This window comes from Lepisosteus platostomus, chromosome 4 (assembly GCF_059453375.1).
Source record: "Lepisosteus platostomus isolate fLepPlt1 chromosome 4, fLepPlt1.hap1, whole genome shotgun sequence".
Classification (NCBI taxonomy): domain Eukaryota; kingdom Metazoa; phylum Chordata; class Actinopteri; order Semionotiformes; family Lepisosteidae; genus Lepisosteus; species Lepisosteus platostomus.
Genome location: NC_142614.1, coordinates 47500150 through 47515484, shown reverse-complemented (window position 1 = coordinate 47515484; position 15335 = coordinate 47500150). Strand labels below are relative to the sequence as shown.

Below are 15335 nucleotides of genomic sequence, written 5' to 3'. Positions count from 1 at the left end.
ATATCTCACAAGCTGTTAAATGTTTTTTTTTTATTTCTCAACAGAACTTTAGTCATAGCATTAAAACTCCCAATGGATTTTGGATACACAGTTCCACGCATATGCATTAGTTAACAGCTAAGGCTTGGGCTGTCTAATGGTATACTTGATACTTGATGTCTAATGATATACAAATGATGCTTGGGCTGGTAATGATAATGCTATGCTAGTTAATTATATTAATCCTTAACATCTTTCAATGTTTGGGAAAACCAAGGAATGAGCTATGTTTGGCTGGTTTTGACAGCTCCCGTCCATGGTGGGGACAATGTGCCTACAAAGACTTCCTGCCCTCTCTGCGGACATTCCAGCGTAGAGCGTACATTTCTCACAGCCCCAGGAGCTGCTGGGGGTCTGGGCTCTCAGCCAGCTTGCAGGAATGTGGACCCTAATGTTGGCATGTCCAGCACCTGATCCAGCAGGAAGGAGAGCAGTCTTCTGTGCAGATCCCTCTGCCCCAGTTCCCAGAACACTGCAGGGAAGGATACACATCCATTCCTTTTCTTTCTCCTTTCTTTCATCTTGCTCAGTTTTTATTAAGTGATCATAAAAATTGAGGAACATTGATAATGGTAGTTTGGATGATTTTTGACAACTGCAGTTTTGATTCCAATTTTGGTGATAGTAGTACTATTGATTACTGTTAAGTATCAGACTGAGGACTGATTGCCTATTATGAAGACTGGTAGTGGTTACAGTCAAGTTGGTTTGCACAATCTTGACCTCCATGTGGTGAAAGAGCAGGGGACTTGATGTAGTGTTTTAGCAACAATGGCAACTTGTTAGGAAGACTGCCATCCTGACTAACCACTAAAGCCTTCACAATAGACAAGCAGTCCTCACCCTTTATTCTTCTTAAAGGTCAAGTGGAAATATAGTTTCCTCTCAGAACGTTATGTACAGACAGTATGTGTAAGCCCTGTCTGTGTTCTTCAGGTGAAGCCCAGGGAAGGACCTTCCCAGAGCTCCTCAGAGCCTCTCAGATGTGCTCCACAACCTGCCGCTGTGTCTTCAATGGAATCAAACCCGTGCCCCCGATCTCTCGAGGCACCAAGCCCTTGCCCGACAGGGCCTAGGGTATGCCCAGGGACTCAGGAAAGGCAAGCCAGACAGGGCGCCCCTTGGAGCGCCCAATGGAAAGTAACCTTCAGCTTTATGGAGAAGAGGAGGCAGTGGACTATGAGGAAGTCAGAACACACCAGTGGTGGACATCACAACATTCTTGCCTGTGGGGTTAGGGATCTCAAAATTGACAGCTCTGTTCCAGCTCTGTAAAGATAACTGTCAGAGCAGTGCTGATTGTTATTATTTTTTTCACTTTTCTCCTCTATGTCTCTGTGTCTTCCCTGCAGGTCCGATTACTCCCCTCCTTTAGTAGCAAGGTCTCGCTTGGATGGAATCCCCTCCAGAAAGCTGATGGCTGCTTCCAGAGTGGAGGACAGCCCCACCGAAGGTGCTGACAGCTGGAGCTGCTGTCTTGTCATTTGTTTGAATGTGTTTGCTTGTGTGTATGAGTGTGTGCTGAGAAACCAGCTGTGAGACTGGGCAAAACTGAACAGTAATTAAACATTACAGCTTGGGTTTTGAATGGGGCACAGTCTGTTTCAGTTTTTTCTTTTCTAGACTAGATTACTGCATTTCCTAGTCATTTTCATCAGTGAAAAAACTGTCTTTGTCCACAGAAAACACAGTAGCTGTTCATTATTGCTGCCTACTGGGTCTTATTTAGAGATAAAGAAATAAAGAATAACACCTGCCCACATTTTTCTCAGTTGATTTTGGCATTTGTACTTCGGCATGAGTGTCAGTGTGTCTGCTGGGTTTTGAAAGGTGAAGGGTGTTGAGAAATGCGGACTTTGTTTTGCAGGGGTGACCTCGGATGTGAGTGTAGTGGAGTAGTGGCTGACATATTCTAATGGGCCTGGTGAGCCTGAGGAGGACAGGTTGATAGTGGTGTCCCCTCCTGCTGCCACACCCCCGGGCCGAGTGCCCCGCAGAGTGTCCAGAATCCCCAGACGTGAGTCGGCTGCACCATTGGTTAAGATGTCACTAATGATAACAAGGACTGGCACTGAAGGATAATTAGTTTTTCTGAGGAAAAACAAAGGAAATTAACTATTAAGCCTTGATTCTTTGTTAAATTATGCATTATGTGATGCATTATGTGATAGTTAGCCCACAGAGGAATGATAATATCAGATGGGAATGCAGGCTTTAACTAATCTAATGTAGTCAATGGGACTCTGGATCATGATGATAGAGTTTTTGTAGTCAACACATTTGTAACATAGGCAGAGATGTGATATTTTTAAAGTCATACCAATTTGTTGGTGTAATTTCTGAGCCTCAATTTGGTGAGTTGCTTTCAGTCGAATCTGGCTATTATCACATTATTATTTTAATATTGTTGCGTCCATTTCAGTGATGCCTGTCAGGCATTGTAATTAAATCATACATTCCAACTCACTAACACTTTAAAAATAAAACAGGTGATGCAGTTATTAATGTCAGTTTTGAAATCTGTTCATAGGTTCTCAAGAGCTCAGTGCAGGTCTAAGTCTCAGGGCCAGTGCTTTGGTCACTTTGTCTCTATAGGAGTGTTGGGGAGCTCCACTCGAGTTGCTTCTCAGCAGAGCCTGATGTCGTGCCCTGGGCAAGGCACCAGCACTGGCAACACAAGTGTCGAGCCCCTGGCGCGAGTCTATGGAAAGGCAGTCCAACACAACAGTCACCCCTACGTCGAGGAGGTGAGTAAGAGGCCTTTATTTCTCTTTGCTTTTGTTTTGAGTTTTTTACAAACAAAACTTTTGAGTTTGAAAATGCTCTGTAGGTCTTTCATTTTTGTGTTTCATCAATGTCCTAGTTTTTTATAATACCTTCTAAAGTATATTTATTTATAAACACTTCACATCAAGACATCAAAAACAATCAAGATTAGTAATAATGTCTCCATCAGCATACGTGTGTACTCTGTATACTGTAATGCCATAGCACACAAGTGTAACTACAGTATATTATGATCAAGTCCTGTCTACGTACTGACCTAATATTCACAACAACAGTATTTGAAGCCCTATACAGACAGTATTCTGGAATAGAATATTAGAGTATTTTAGATGTAAAAATACAGCCTGGAAAGGAATTGACCCAATAATAACAAACAGCAAAAATCTGTTCAGGGGTTCACTATATAGGAAATAACAATGATACAGGACTAATATGTTTCTTTTTCCATCTATAATATATTTGGTATTTGAGGGATTTGATCATTTTGGGACCAGCCAGATTGCTTACAATGATCAGGCACAGTTATTTATCTCAGAAATCTCAGAAATTAAAACATTTTTAATTTTTTTGTAGACCTTGGGGTTCAGTATATAGGAAATAACAATGAAACAGGACTAATATGTTCTATTTCCATCTACAGTGGTATTTGCATCAGTGGTATTTGAGGGATTTGATCATTTTGGGACCAGCCAGATTTCCTTCAATGATCAGGCACCGTTATTTATCTAAACATTTTTACATTTTTTGTAGACTCTGGTGGATAACTTGTGAAAGCCTTTAGCTTGCTTTTAGAAAACACCTATCAAATCCCTTGCATGGCACTTTCATCTATGTACTGTACTTAATTATATCAGCAGGATTATAGAGTTGCTGTCATATGGCTGTAAGTTATGTTACAGCAGCAAAATATAGAGGAAAATCAAAATAAAATGCAAGTATATGTATATGAATACTATGAATCACAATTCAGTGCTGTGAAACAATTTATGTCATGGGGTCCAACAGTAAATATTTCAGAGGACTCAAAGTAAAAACTTTTACCAGGACTGGTCCAGCTGGTCTCAAAACTGAGCCGGGCCAGGATTGCCCAGGGTTAACTTGTGCTTTTCTGTTATTACAGACACACAAGATGGGGCACGTCCAGGACCAGTGGAGGAGCGTGGGGAGTCTTAAGAAACGCCTGCGCATGACAGGGGGGGATGGATCTGCAGAGGAGAGGGATAACGTTGTAGATTAAACCGACCCAGGGACGCCAAATAATGTAGGGAAAACCGGTTCAGGGACGCCAAATATGTAATCATAGTGGCTCTCTGAAGGCACCAGTTCTGTAGGGTTTGGGCATTTACTGAGACAATTATTAATTGTAGCAGTAAATCACAAAGTTGATTCTTTTGATGGCTTTAGAATCCAACCATGCGACATAACTCAAACAACGCGCACACACAGGTACTAATACACGAGGATACATTTATTAATACATAGAATATGCATATAAACCTAACAGATCTTATCGAGAGGGTTATCAGAATACAAAAGGTATATTCGGTCAGTTACAAAGAGTTATACATATCAAGAGGACATACGTTCAGTATATCATTCATTAAGACCGTTTCATAAATGAACTTGGTTATAACTTCTACATTAGATACTCAAACAAGTACATAACTCTTAGGAATTAAATTGATATCAACTGGTTGGGATAACAATTGAATTCTCGAGCTGTAATGCATTGAAGTTGAATACTCATCCAATCTTTGGGGATTCAGATCTCCTGCGGGCACAAAGAAACAGTTGCAGGCTGTTGCTGTCCAATCCGCGCTCTCTGGCTCCGTGCTCATTGTTGGCATTAACTAGCAAAGTTTGTGCACAGGAGAAAAGATGACTGTGGGTCCCAGCAAGTCAGGAAGAGGACCGGTTCGTTCCTGATGAAGAGCTAGTTCTGAACAGTGATTCAGCTTTCCACAGTTCCGACCTGTTCACGAGGCCTGCTGCTGGCTACTCTCTGGCAACCTCCACTCTAGACTCTTAGAACAAAGGAAAGTTCTGGCACTCGGACACACTGGCCGTTCCGTGGTTGTCCGGGCTGAGTCTCAGGATGGTCAGGAGGCGCCCTGCGAGAATGTCCTGCCCTTGGGAGCCTTCTGCTCCTGGGCCGTCCTGCCCTGGAATTCTCCTTTGAATTCCCTTTAGAATCTGAATCTGAATCTTGTTGAATCTGAATCTGAATCTTGTTGAATCTCTCAGGCTCTCTGTGTTGCCTGTTTTTACCTGGAGGAACTTCAGCTCATTGATTGGCTGAAAGTTCCATGGGCATCAGAGTCCCACGTGGGTTACTCGGCCCTACCAGTCCCTGATTGGTTGATCAAGGTGAGATATGAGTCACTTAGTCCTGACACTTAGTAATGCAGTCCAGATGTCCAACTGGCACTCCCTAGACAGATAGGCGCCAATGGATGACCATTGATCATGATAGCCAGGCTTAGCTAAGTGCATCCCCCTTTGGGAGCTGTCCTTATCAAAAGAAAACATGTTGCATGAATAGTTTCTCTGTGGCTGCACCACAGAGATGAACAGAGAAATGGGGCCTCATTTGGGAAGGCTCAGAACACTTAATTCTGCCTTATTATTAAGCCTCACCGCTACAACGTCTCTTTCTGCCTCTGAAGAGTACCCCCCATATCGCAGGTCAGATCAGCATCTCCGAGCTGGCCCTCACCCAGAGCCTTCAGTTTCTGGCCTCTGACGACTGGTATGCATAAAGCAGTACAATCAGCATCCAACTATTCCGCTTTCTTTGAATACAGTTCTGACTAGTGAAAATATAGACCTTGCTGCCCATAGCTCTATACAGTTAGACCTCTTTCTTTGTCCTGGTTGATATATTTCTTTCCTTTCACTGAATTAAGGGAGAGGAAGGTTGACGGACTGACCTTCATAAGGCGTCTGTTCCAGCATCACCCCGCCATCCTGAAGAGCAGACTGCACAATGTCTCCCAGGCGCTCGTGCAGGAGGTGTGATCTCTCCAAAATATTAATTGTTCATTTGTATGATTGCTTTTTACTGTTTTTGTATCCATTCCGAACCATTTATAGAGAATGGTTCAAGAGAGGGGTACAGACGAGGCTCTGCAGTGCTGGCGGTGGTTTGCCTTTCCCCAGGTGAAGAACTTGCGATCAGCTGTGTCTAGGATGGCAGTGGTGTGTCTGAGAGACATGTTCACCTTCCTGCAGAGAGGGATGGACCCGGAACTGGGCAACACAGTTAAGGTGCTGCTGCACAAAGCCGGAGAATCCAACACATTCATCCTTCATGTACCCCTGCTCGTGCAATCAACGCACTGCTGAATGGAGGTCTGAGGTGAGGGCAGAAATATACAGAATAGAATAATACCCAGAATCTTAGGGTCTGACTTCAGGAGCTGTGAAGGGTCATTTACGTTTCACGGAGCTTTAAATCAAAGCATGTACTAAAGAATGTTTACTACAATGCTAATATCCATTCATTTTCTAACCACTTTCTTCAGTTTATGGTCATGAGTTAGCTGGAGCCTATTTCTGCAAACAGTGGGTGTAAATCAGGCCAAACCTTGGACTTGTCACGAGTCCGTCACAGGACAGACACACAGACACGGACACGTGCACACTCACACCAGAAACACATGAGAACACACAAGCAGATAGCACCCCAGGTCCTGGTGGAGAGGATGGGCACACGTAACCTCCCCAGGGAACTCACCAGCTGCATCCTGCCTGCTGCCACTCGGCTGGCACAAGACGCCTCCCAGGAAACCAGGTACAAGCTTGCTCTTTTCCTAGACGGGTAAGATGGTGATTTCCTTCAAGGAGCCAGCTTTGCAACTCCGTGGTGCAATGAGTCTCATGCAAAGATTTGTCATTTCAGACACTTTGGACAGCGGTTGCTGTCTTCCCTGAAGCACCGACTTTGAGCAAAAGGTACTGTCTGTGATCTGCAGTCCTGTATTTTACAGTACAGCTCTAATTTTAAAACCGAAACATTTCATTTCCTTTAAATTGAAAATGTAGGTCTAAAATTTATAAAATCACAATCTACATTCACAAACACTTAATAGGGGACAATATACATCATTAACAGCCGGACTGTTTAATTTATTAAAATGAATATTACATGTAGTATGTGCTCTAGAAACTTGCAGATGATTAAATATTGTAATACATTTCTACCAATGCATTTTTTAGGTTATTCTTTTTACATTTATAGTACTTAGCACAAAAAACTAATCTGGAATATTTTTAGCTTCCAATGTATTTAAAGGTATCGCTTACTAATTAAAAACTACTTTATTTTTGTCAATGTATGTTATTCATAATCAGTGAATGAATTAAAGTCATTACTGAATTGTGTGAAAGATGAAAAATGAAAGTACTGTGGCAGGCCTGTTCTGGTACACCCTTAATTAAATGCAGGTGGGCTGGAGCTTGAGGCTCCCAGTGATGTTGCTTGACTGATTGATGGACGTATTGTATTCTGTATGCTTCATGCACATGATCACCCAGCCCGTCTGTCTATCCTGGTGCCAACTTCCACCTTTACCAACTCTCCCACCTTTGTGTCTGTTAGACTTCCAAGTGGAAGAAGAGACGTAATGGTGGAGAATGAAACATCACAGTGAAGACATCAGAAAAGACAAAACTTGTGTTATTTGTGTTTATACTATTCTCTGCTGTTTCTTGGTGGTTTCAAGTGCTTAATAAAGTCGTTATTTTGAAATCATAATTGATCTTGCTTCTCCATTCTTTATGTATTGCCTGTGGCTCATATGCCTTAGAATGTTGGCTCAGTACTTGTTCAAGCACATCATGGAAACATAAATGCAGTGGTATTGCTGTACTTACATTTATTCCCCACCCTTTCTGTACTGTATGTATTGTAATGTTATAGTTATTTCTTGAACTAATTTCTGCCACTAACGACAGTCTAAGTTAAGTTGCTGAAGTTGAAGTTGCACTTCCTTTTTAGTTTCTACTTTTACTCCCAAGTTTGATTTACTGTTTATTATGAAGATGTCTATGGCGTTAACTCTGTCTATCAATGCCTTTGAAGATTTGGAATACTTGAATGGGTCCTTCCGAGAGTTCTTTTAACCTGACAGCATAGGAAATTCCTTTCAATCCCAGAAAGTATCTGGCTATTTTCTTTTGACTGATTCAATAGATCTCTTGTGTAAACACCATTCAACACAAACTTTCCAATCACAGTAAACTTGTCCAAAAACAGAATCTTACCATTGTTGATACAGTATGTTCTCTTCAGTTTGGCTTGGATGTGTGGTCCCTTCAGGAGTATATTTTGATTGAGTGAAGGATATTTTGCATGTAAATGAGTGAAAGATTGTGGAAACTCTGAAGCAATCTGAACCCTAACCCTAACCCTAACGCAGATCTATAGCTTGGGTTATATACACTGCATTGCCCTGAGGGAGAATGTTGTCAAAAATGCCCTCAAAGAAAATGTTTGCAAGAAATTGATAACACTTATCAAACCCTTGCATTTTGCATGGAATGTACATGTATTTTATGGAATAAAGCCCAGAGTTTTAAGGTATACCTGACTGTTACCATAGTGCGTAACTAACTGGAACACTGCGGGACCGCTGTGTGCATACATTCACACTGCGAGAAATACTGGTCAATATGGGTTCGTGCAAACAACCCGCATCTGACCACAGGAAGTCAAAACATCATTGAAACAAACTCAAAGTAGTCTCCAGTTATCTAGCCTATAAGCAGGGAATAAAGCTTGGATTTCTGAAACCCTTTCTTTATGTCCTGTTTTCATTCAGGTAAGAGTCAACTATATACTGTACACAATACTGCTGACAGACAGACAAAGCCTTGTGGTGTGAATCTTTTTTCTTGGTTTTATTTAAAGTGGCACTGCAGTGGGATGCTGCTCATAAGCCAATAGCATTTAAACGACAATACCTAGAATGCTGCAACTAAGTGTTTTACACACGAGGCAAGTCCTCTGACCTTTCCCAGCCTTGCTTTGGGTTGTGAAAGTTTTTCATTTTTTTAATGAATCAACACTTGACACATGCCTCCAATGTAATGAATCTTTATTACTTTTTCTTATCAAAAAATCAATTTAAACTCTAGTTATTTTTAAACTTCTTACTGAACTATGGAACAGTTGCAGGGTTGCTATTTCTCTTCCATATTGGCAAACATGGAAAAAACTAAAATATAACCCTATTTTAAATGTAAAGTTTTTTTTTCCTTTTAAAACAACAGAAGTCTTCACATCTGAGGAAAAAATGAAGACATCATAACTTAGGAGAAGTCCTCATTGGTTGCAAAAATGATAAATTTTAACGAAACATTTTGAAATATAATGAAACAAATTAAACATTGCTATTTCTCATGGCCATGAGAAACCCTACAGTTCGCCTACCAGCCCAGAGTTGGTGTGGAGGATGCGATCATCTACATGCTGCAAAGGGCCTACTCACACCTGGACAGGGCTGGCAACACTGTAAGGATCATGTTTTTCGACGTCTCCAGTGCCCTCAATACCATCCAGCCCTTACTTCTAAGGAGGAAGGTGGAGGAGATGCAAGTCGATCCCTCCATGACCTCGTGGATCACTGACTACCTGACAGGCAGACCACAGTCTGTGAGACTTCAGAACTGTGTGTCTGAACAGGTAGTGAGTAACACAGGGGCACCTCAAGGGACAGTTCTTTCTCCATTCCTCTTCACCCTTCTATACTTCGGACTTTAAGCACAACTCAAAGTCATGCCACCTGCAGAAGTTCTCAGATGACTCTACAATTGTGGGATGTATCAAGGGTGAGCAGGAGGAGGAGTACAGAGGACTGGTCAGCAGCTTTGTGGAGTGGTCTGGGGTGAACCACTTGGAACTGAATGTAACAAAGACAAAGGAACTGGTGGTAGATTTCAGGAGGAAAAAGGTCAAACCTACTCCTGTCTACATCCATGGGAGTGGCGTGGAGATGGTGGACTCATACAAGTACCTGGGAGTGCACATCGACGATAGACTGGAATGGTCTAAGAACATCGAGGCCATCTATAAGAAGGGACAGAGCCGACTTTACTTCTTGAGGAAGCTCAGGTCCTTCAATGTATGTAGTAAGATGCTACATATGTTCTATCAGTCAGTGGTAGCGAGCGCCATTTTCTACGCAGTGGTATGCTGGGGCCCTGGGATTAGAGCAGTGGATTCTAAAAGGCTGAACAAGCTCATCAGGAGAGCAAGCTCTGTAATACGGTCTGACTTGGACCCCTTGGAGGTAGTGGCTGAGAGGAGAATCATGTTGTCATGGACAACATCTCCCATCCCCTCTATGACAGGCTTGTAGAAATGAAGAGCACGTTCAGCAATAGACTGATTCATCCACGGTGCGACAGGGAGCGCTACAGGAGGTCATTCTTGCCTTCTGCTATAAGACTGTACAATGCATCCACCTTGTGTCTGAGCAGAGGCAACATTGACAGTGATCTGTTTCTGGACTGAACGCATCTACACATCTACTGCTACATCTGTTCTTTTTCTTTTCTTTTCCCGTTTACATCCGTTTTTTGTGCAATACATGCCAGGGACCCGTGCAATACATTTATATTTATATCTTTATCTATATTTACATCTATATTTACTGTATATTCATATGTGTGATACAATTTTTCTGCTTACTGTTCTGTTCTAGTTTGTTCTTTGTGTGTCCGGACTGTGAGTAGCTCTTTTAGTGCACCCTCACTGTACTGATTGTATTGTATGTATTGTACTATTATTATTATTGTATCATTTGTTACACTGTGGCTGTGTTGACTGTGTAAAGCTGCTGTTGCACTGCAATTTCCCTCATGGGATCAATAAAGTATCTATCATAAAAAGCCACACACACACAAAAACCTTTTCAAGCTACGCTGCGTGTAAGTTCAAAACATCTACCGGTAATACATGGAACTAATGAAAATATGTAGACCTATGTTTCTTTCACAGTCTGAGTAACAAGCAAAACAAAATCCAAAAAATGAAAATTTTTGGAATTTAATAAATCCCAGTCAGACCGATGTTTTAGGTCTCAAAAAGAGGACATGCTAAATGTCACACCCCACACTCTCCCTCACAAAGGCCATTACATTCCCAAACCCACTGTTTCACAATCTCATTCCTAATTGAACCCATCACATTCCCACATGCACCAGGTTCCATAAATTCTCACTCCCAGACCAATTATCCAACCACGTCCCTTTCCCTTTAGTATTTAAAGTTCCCTCACGCCAATTTATGCTCCCTATTGAGAAGCCTCCCAAAGTATCCTCTTGTGTGTTTCTAAATTTTTTGATTGATCTGCTGGTTCCTAATCTTTGCTCCTGCCTTTTTGACCATTCTCTTTGGATTTTGTTTTTTGGATTGTCTTTCTGGGATTTCCCTAGTTACTGGACTCAGTGCTTCTCCAATTGACTAAGTCCCTGGATTATGTGTTTGGATTTGTCCCTGTGCTACTCCACATTATACAGGATTTGTGGTTCTGCATAAGGATCCTCTTATTCTGCTGATTGGTTCCCTGACACTAAATACTCAGCAATGACATTCATTAAATGCTCTCTTTTAATCAAATTTACATACATTTTTTTTGTGTTGCCCTCTACTAATAAATTGAGCAGAGTTTGGGTTTAAGGTGCATTCAGACCCAGCTAAAAGGCTTTGTTTTGGCTGTTCTGGATGACTTGGAGCATGCCCTGACTGGCCTGAAAGTTAAGGCATTATTTTCCCATGTTTTCAGCTTGTAGAAAAAGAGTAAAGATAATGTGCACACCTTCCTTTGATATGTCTAGTGTGGAGTTGTCTGTCTTTCTATAGCTCTGATAAACCTGAATGATTAATTTATGCAGAATTCAATGATACAGTAAAAGATGGGCATCTAACAAACTCAGTTTTATGTTCCACTCAAGGAAACTCAGTTATGGTTGGCCATTTATAAGAAAAGATCACTTTATTGGCCATATTCAACTTCTTGTATAACGGATTTGTCTTTTTGCATACTCCAACTTGCTCTCCATGAGACACGGACTGGGAGAGAAGCTTGAGGCTCAAGCGCAGTGTCAGCCATTTACAGTATAAAGCACCCCTGGAGCAGTGGGGGTTAAGGGGCCCTTACTCAGGGGTGTATGCTATCCTTGTATAATGTGTGATTGGATGTGCAGAAGAATTAATTTATTATCTATATGAGCCTAAGTGGGATTTAGATCCAGTTATGACCATAAGTGAGAAGAGATGGGAGTTCATGCCTAGTTATTTAGTAAACATAAACTAATTTTCGACCATAGTCTTTTGATGTTGTTAAGGAAGGGCTAAGGCATTAGAAAGCAAGGCATTAGCAGGACACAAGTGCCCTGCAGACTCCAAAGTTGTTACAACGCAAGCAATAGCACCTTGGTACAGCTAACTGTTGTAATTCAGCACCTAATTTCTACTGTTTTGTCAAATTAATTTGCCTTATTCTTTCAAAGACTGTACTGTGTGGAATGGGGGAGCTACACATTGAGATCATTCATGACCGAATAAGAAGAGAATATGGCATTGAGACTCACCTTGGACCACTACAGGTGGCCTACAGGGAAACCATCTTGCAGTCGGTTTCCACCACAGGTATCACATTCACACCTCGGCACAATATGCCAGTAATATCTTCACTTTGACAGGTAACAATTGCTTGTGCTGTACAGTATATCAGTGGACATCAGTTTCTTAGAGGGCTCATCATTGATAACATGTCACAATTCCTCTTCACAAGGATATAGGATGTGTGTTCTGCAAAATGACTGCAGGTTTTTTAGGTGTCTCAAATCACATGTCAGCATTTCTGCCTGGTGTGCATTCCAGCCAATATTTATGAAAGTATGGATTGTTTCTTTTTTCTGTGTCTGTTAGTAGAAAATGCTTTCGTTTTTTTCTTTCATTTCCCTACCCTCTACAGAAGCTTGACCCATTCTAATCTGCTGCAGAGCCTGCTGTTCTGAAACTATTCCTGAGTGTCGTCGTTCTCCCTTTGTCAGACACATTGGACAGAAGCATTGGAGACAAGAGACACCTGGTGACAGTTGAGCTGGGAGTGAGCCCCTGCGCAGAGGGTAGCTCCACTGCTGCCCCTGCCATCAGCTTTGAGGACAGTGTGGAAGAGCAGCTTCCTTTGGATGTGAAACAGGCAGTGGAGAATGGAATACAAAGTGCTTATCTCCAAGGTAACGGGGCTCTTAAATGGATTTGGGCTATCAGTGACAGGCAGTTTTCTTTGGTTATTGAAGCACCATTATTTGGGTCAGTTTCAGATTCTGATACCAAGAATGGTTTCCAATATAGAGGATGTGTACTATAGCTTGACAAAATGTCCAAAAAATGTTTATCCCATTTGATATTGCAATAATAAAGTCATGTATGTGAAGGCTCACCTTGAAGCATTGTTTTTAAGCACTACAGTTTGCATAAACTCTGGTTGTTTACATATCTTTTGTTTTGAACAACTTTTCATTTAACTTCTTAAGAGTCAGTAGTGGAGATCAAGTTCTGGTGCTAGGGTGTCAATTTTTACTGACGTGTTTGAAATAGTGATGTACATTCTGTAAATTGTATAAGTCCTCTAGAATTATACTTTCATATGTTATGCTGTCTAATTAACTAAGGTAAGGAGTATTTCATATTTATGGTGTATACACAGCTGAAGAGAGGTTCTGAACTACTCAGCTTGAATTAGGTAGTGTTAAATGATGATGTATGGGTGTGAAAGCTAGACCCTGAAAAAAGCTGACCGAAAGAGGATGGATGCTTTCAAGCTATTGGTGCTAGAGAAGACTGTTACGGATACCATGGACAGCAAGGGTCACCAATAAAGAGGTTCTGGAGCGCATCAAGCCAGAAATCTTGCTTAGGGAAAGATCACCAGACTCCGGCAATTGGAGAAAGCAAATATGCTTGGAATGGTCAGTGGAACAAGAAGACGAGGCCACCAAAGAACGCGGTGGCTCGACGCCAACAAAACGGACACTGGTTTAGCTATAGAACAGCTGAAAGGGAAAGTCCAAGACCGGAAAGCGTGGCGAGAGATGGCCTATAGAATCGCCGAGAGTCGGATCCGACTGACCGGATAACATCATCATCATCAAATGATGATTTGGATGTGTAGGTGCACTGTCAAAAAAGCTTCTAAAAAGCTGCAATTTTACATGTTTGTCCATGTGCTTTCTACATATGCAGCCATTTCCTGATTCTCCAATGCCATTCAAAGTAATTCCAGGTCCACTGCTGGGGTTCCCGGTGCAGGATGTGGTCACTACAGTTTACTCTGTCAGCATACAGCCTGGGACATCAATGGCCATGGTCTCAGCCTGTGTGTCTCGCTGTATGCACAAGGTAACATTTGCTCAAAAGGAAAAGATGAAGACTAGGATAATCATGCAGCACAATACAATTTCTTCAACCCGTTTGAAATCATGATGGAAGGCTCATTTCTAGAAAGTAGTCCCCTAAATGAATAAACCGATGAAAGAAAACATGAGAGAAATATATGTAGAAAGAAAAGTCATTGCTTATTGCAAGACAGAAGTTAAAGATGCAATTGTTAAATGTTCTGAGTAGCCCAGGTCACAATACATAGAGGTTAGAAGTGTTGTGCTGTTTTTTACAATTGGCTTTGTTAGACCAATATGCTAACAACAAAATCAGTTTGGTTTCTTTCAATTTGATTTAAAAATACAACTCAAATATCAAATGCTATATTAAATGTTTATTGCTGCAATTTAGTCTTAATCTATTCAAATTTATCGATGAATAGACGGGCCAGAAGACTGGGTTTTTAGTGACAGAATAAATGTTTATATTTTTTATAGAACATTTAAGCTTGTTTGTCCTTCAGGTTTCATTACAATATGGGCATTGTTGTTTAAAAACATATTTAACAAAGTATTCATCAGGAAACAATGGAGTGTGATGGGAGTGAGCATTTCTTTACAAAAACAACTTTTCTTTTGTTCATCTTTCTCACAGGGTTACTTCACAGTCCTTTGCGCTCTGACATCTGGCACTGCCACCTTCACACTGGAAATGTCCAGCTACGAAGCCATGACTGCCCATGATCAGAACACCCTTCTCAGCCGAATGACAGGAGTGGCATGAAGCCTTCAGCCAAACATGTTTGAAACAAGGAGTACAAGAAACTGTTTAACTCTTGAAAGCATCAGGCTCATACAAAATGTAAACTGGGCTTTGTCTTTTAAGAAGGGGTTGAAAAGACCTGCATTTCCTTTCATGTGTTGTCATCCATTTTGCTGCAGGATATAACTTTGGAAACACACTAAACTGACTTCAAAGTTTGGAATTACCAGCTACAATTCTCTTAATAAATTATGTACAAAAGCTCTAAGAGTAGGATAGGTGATTGTTATGGATAAATTAAGATGTACTGAACAAAGTAACATTTTACACACATCAATAAAAAATTAAAATGCAG

The 15335-nt window shown here is 41.3% G+C and overlaps 2 long non-coding RNA genes across 3 annotated transcripts; both read left to right on the top strand.

Annotated features, from left to right (window-relative positions):
• Positions 1–2499: 2499 nt before the first annotated feature.
• LOC148673292 (uncharacterized) lies at positions 2500–7582 on the top strand. 2 transcript variants are annotated; one of them, XR_015935978.1, is made up of 5 exons: positions 2500–2786; positions 3947–5838; positions 5986–6184; positions 6728–6780; positions 7427–7582. It is a non-coding gene; the product is annotated as an uncharacterized LOC148673292 (long non-coding RNA). The 2 variants fall into 2 exon arrangements; XR_015935979.1 differs by lacking the exons at positions 2500–2786; positions 3947–5838; positions 5986–6184 and adding an exon at positions 6234–6619.
• A 4817-nt stretch (positions 7583–12399) lies between these two features.
• On the top strand, positions 12400–15061 carry LOC148673291 (uncharacterized). Its single transcript, XR_015936182.1, has 4 exons — positions 12400–12481; positions 12889–13074; positions 14115–14239; positions 14873–15061. It is a non-coding gene; the product is annotated as an uncharacterized LOC148673291 (long non-coding RNA).
• The last annotated feature ends 274 nt before the right edge of the window (positions 15062–15335 follow it).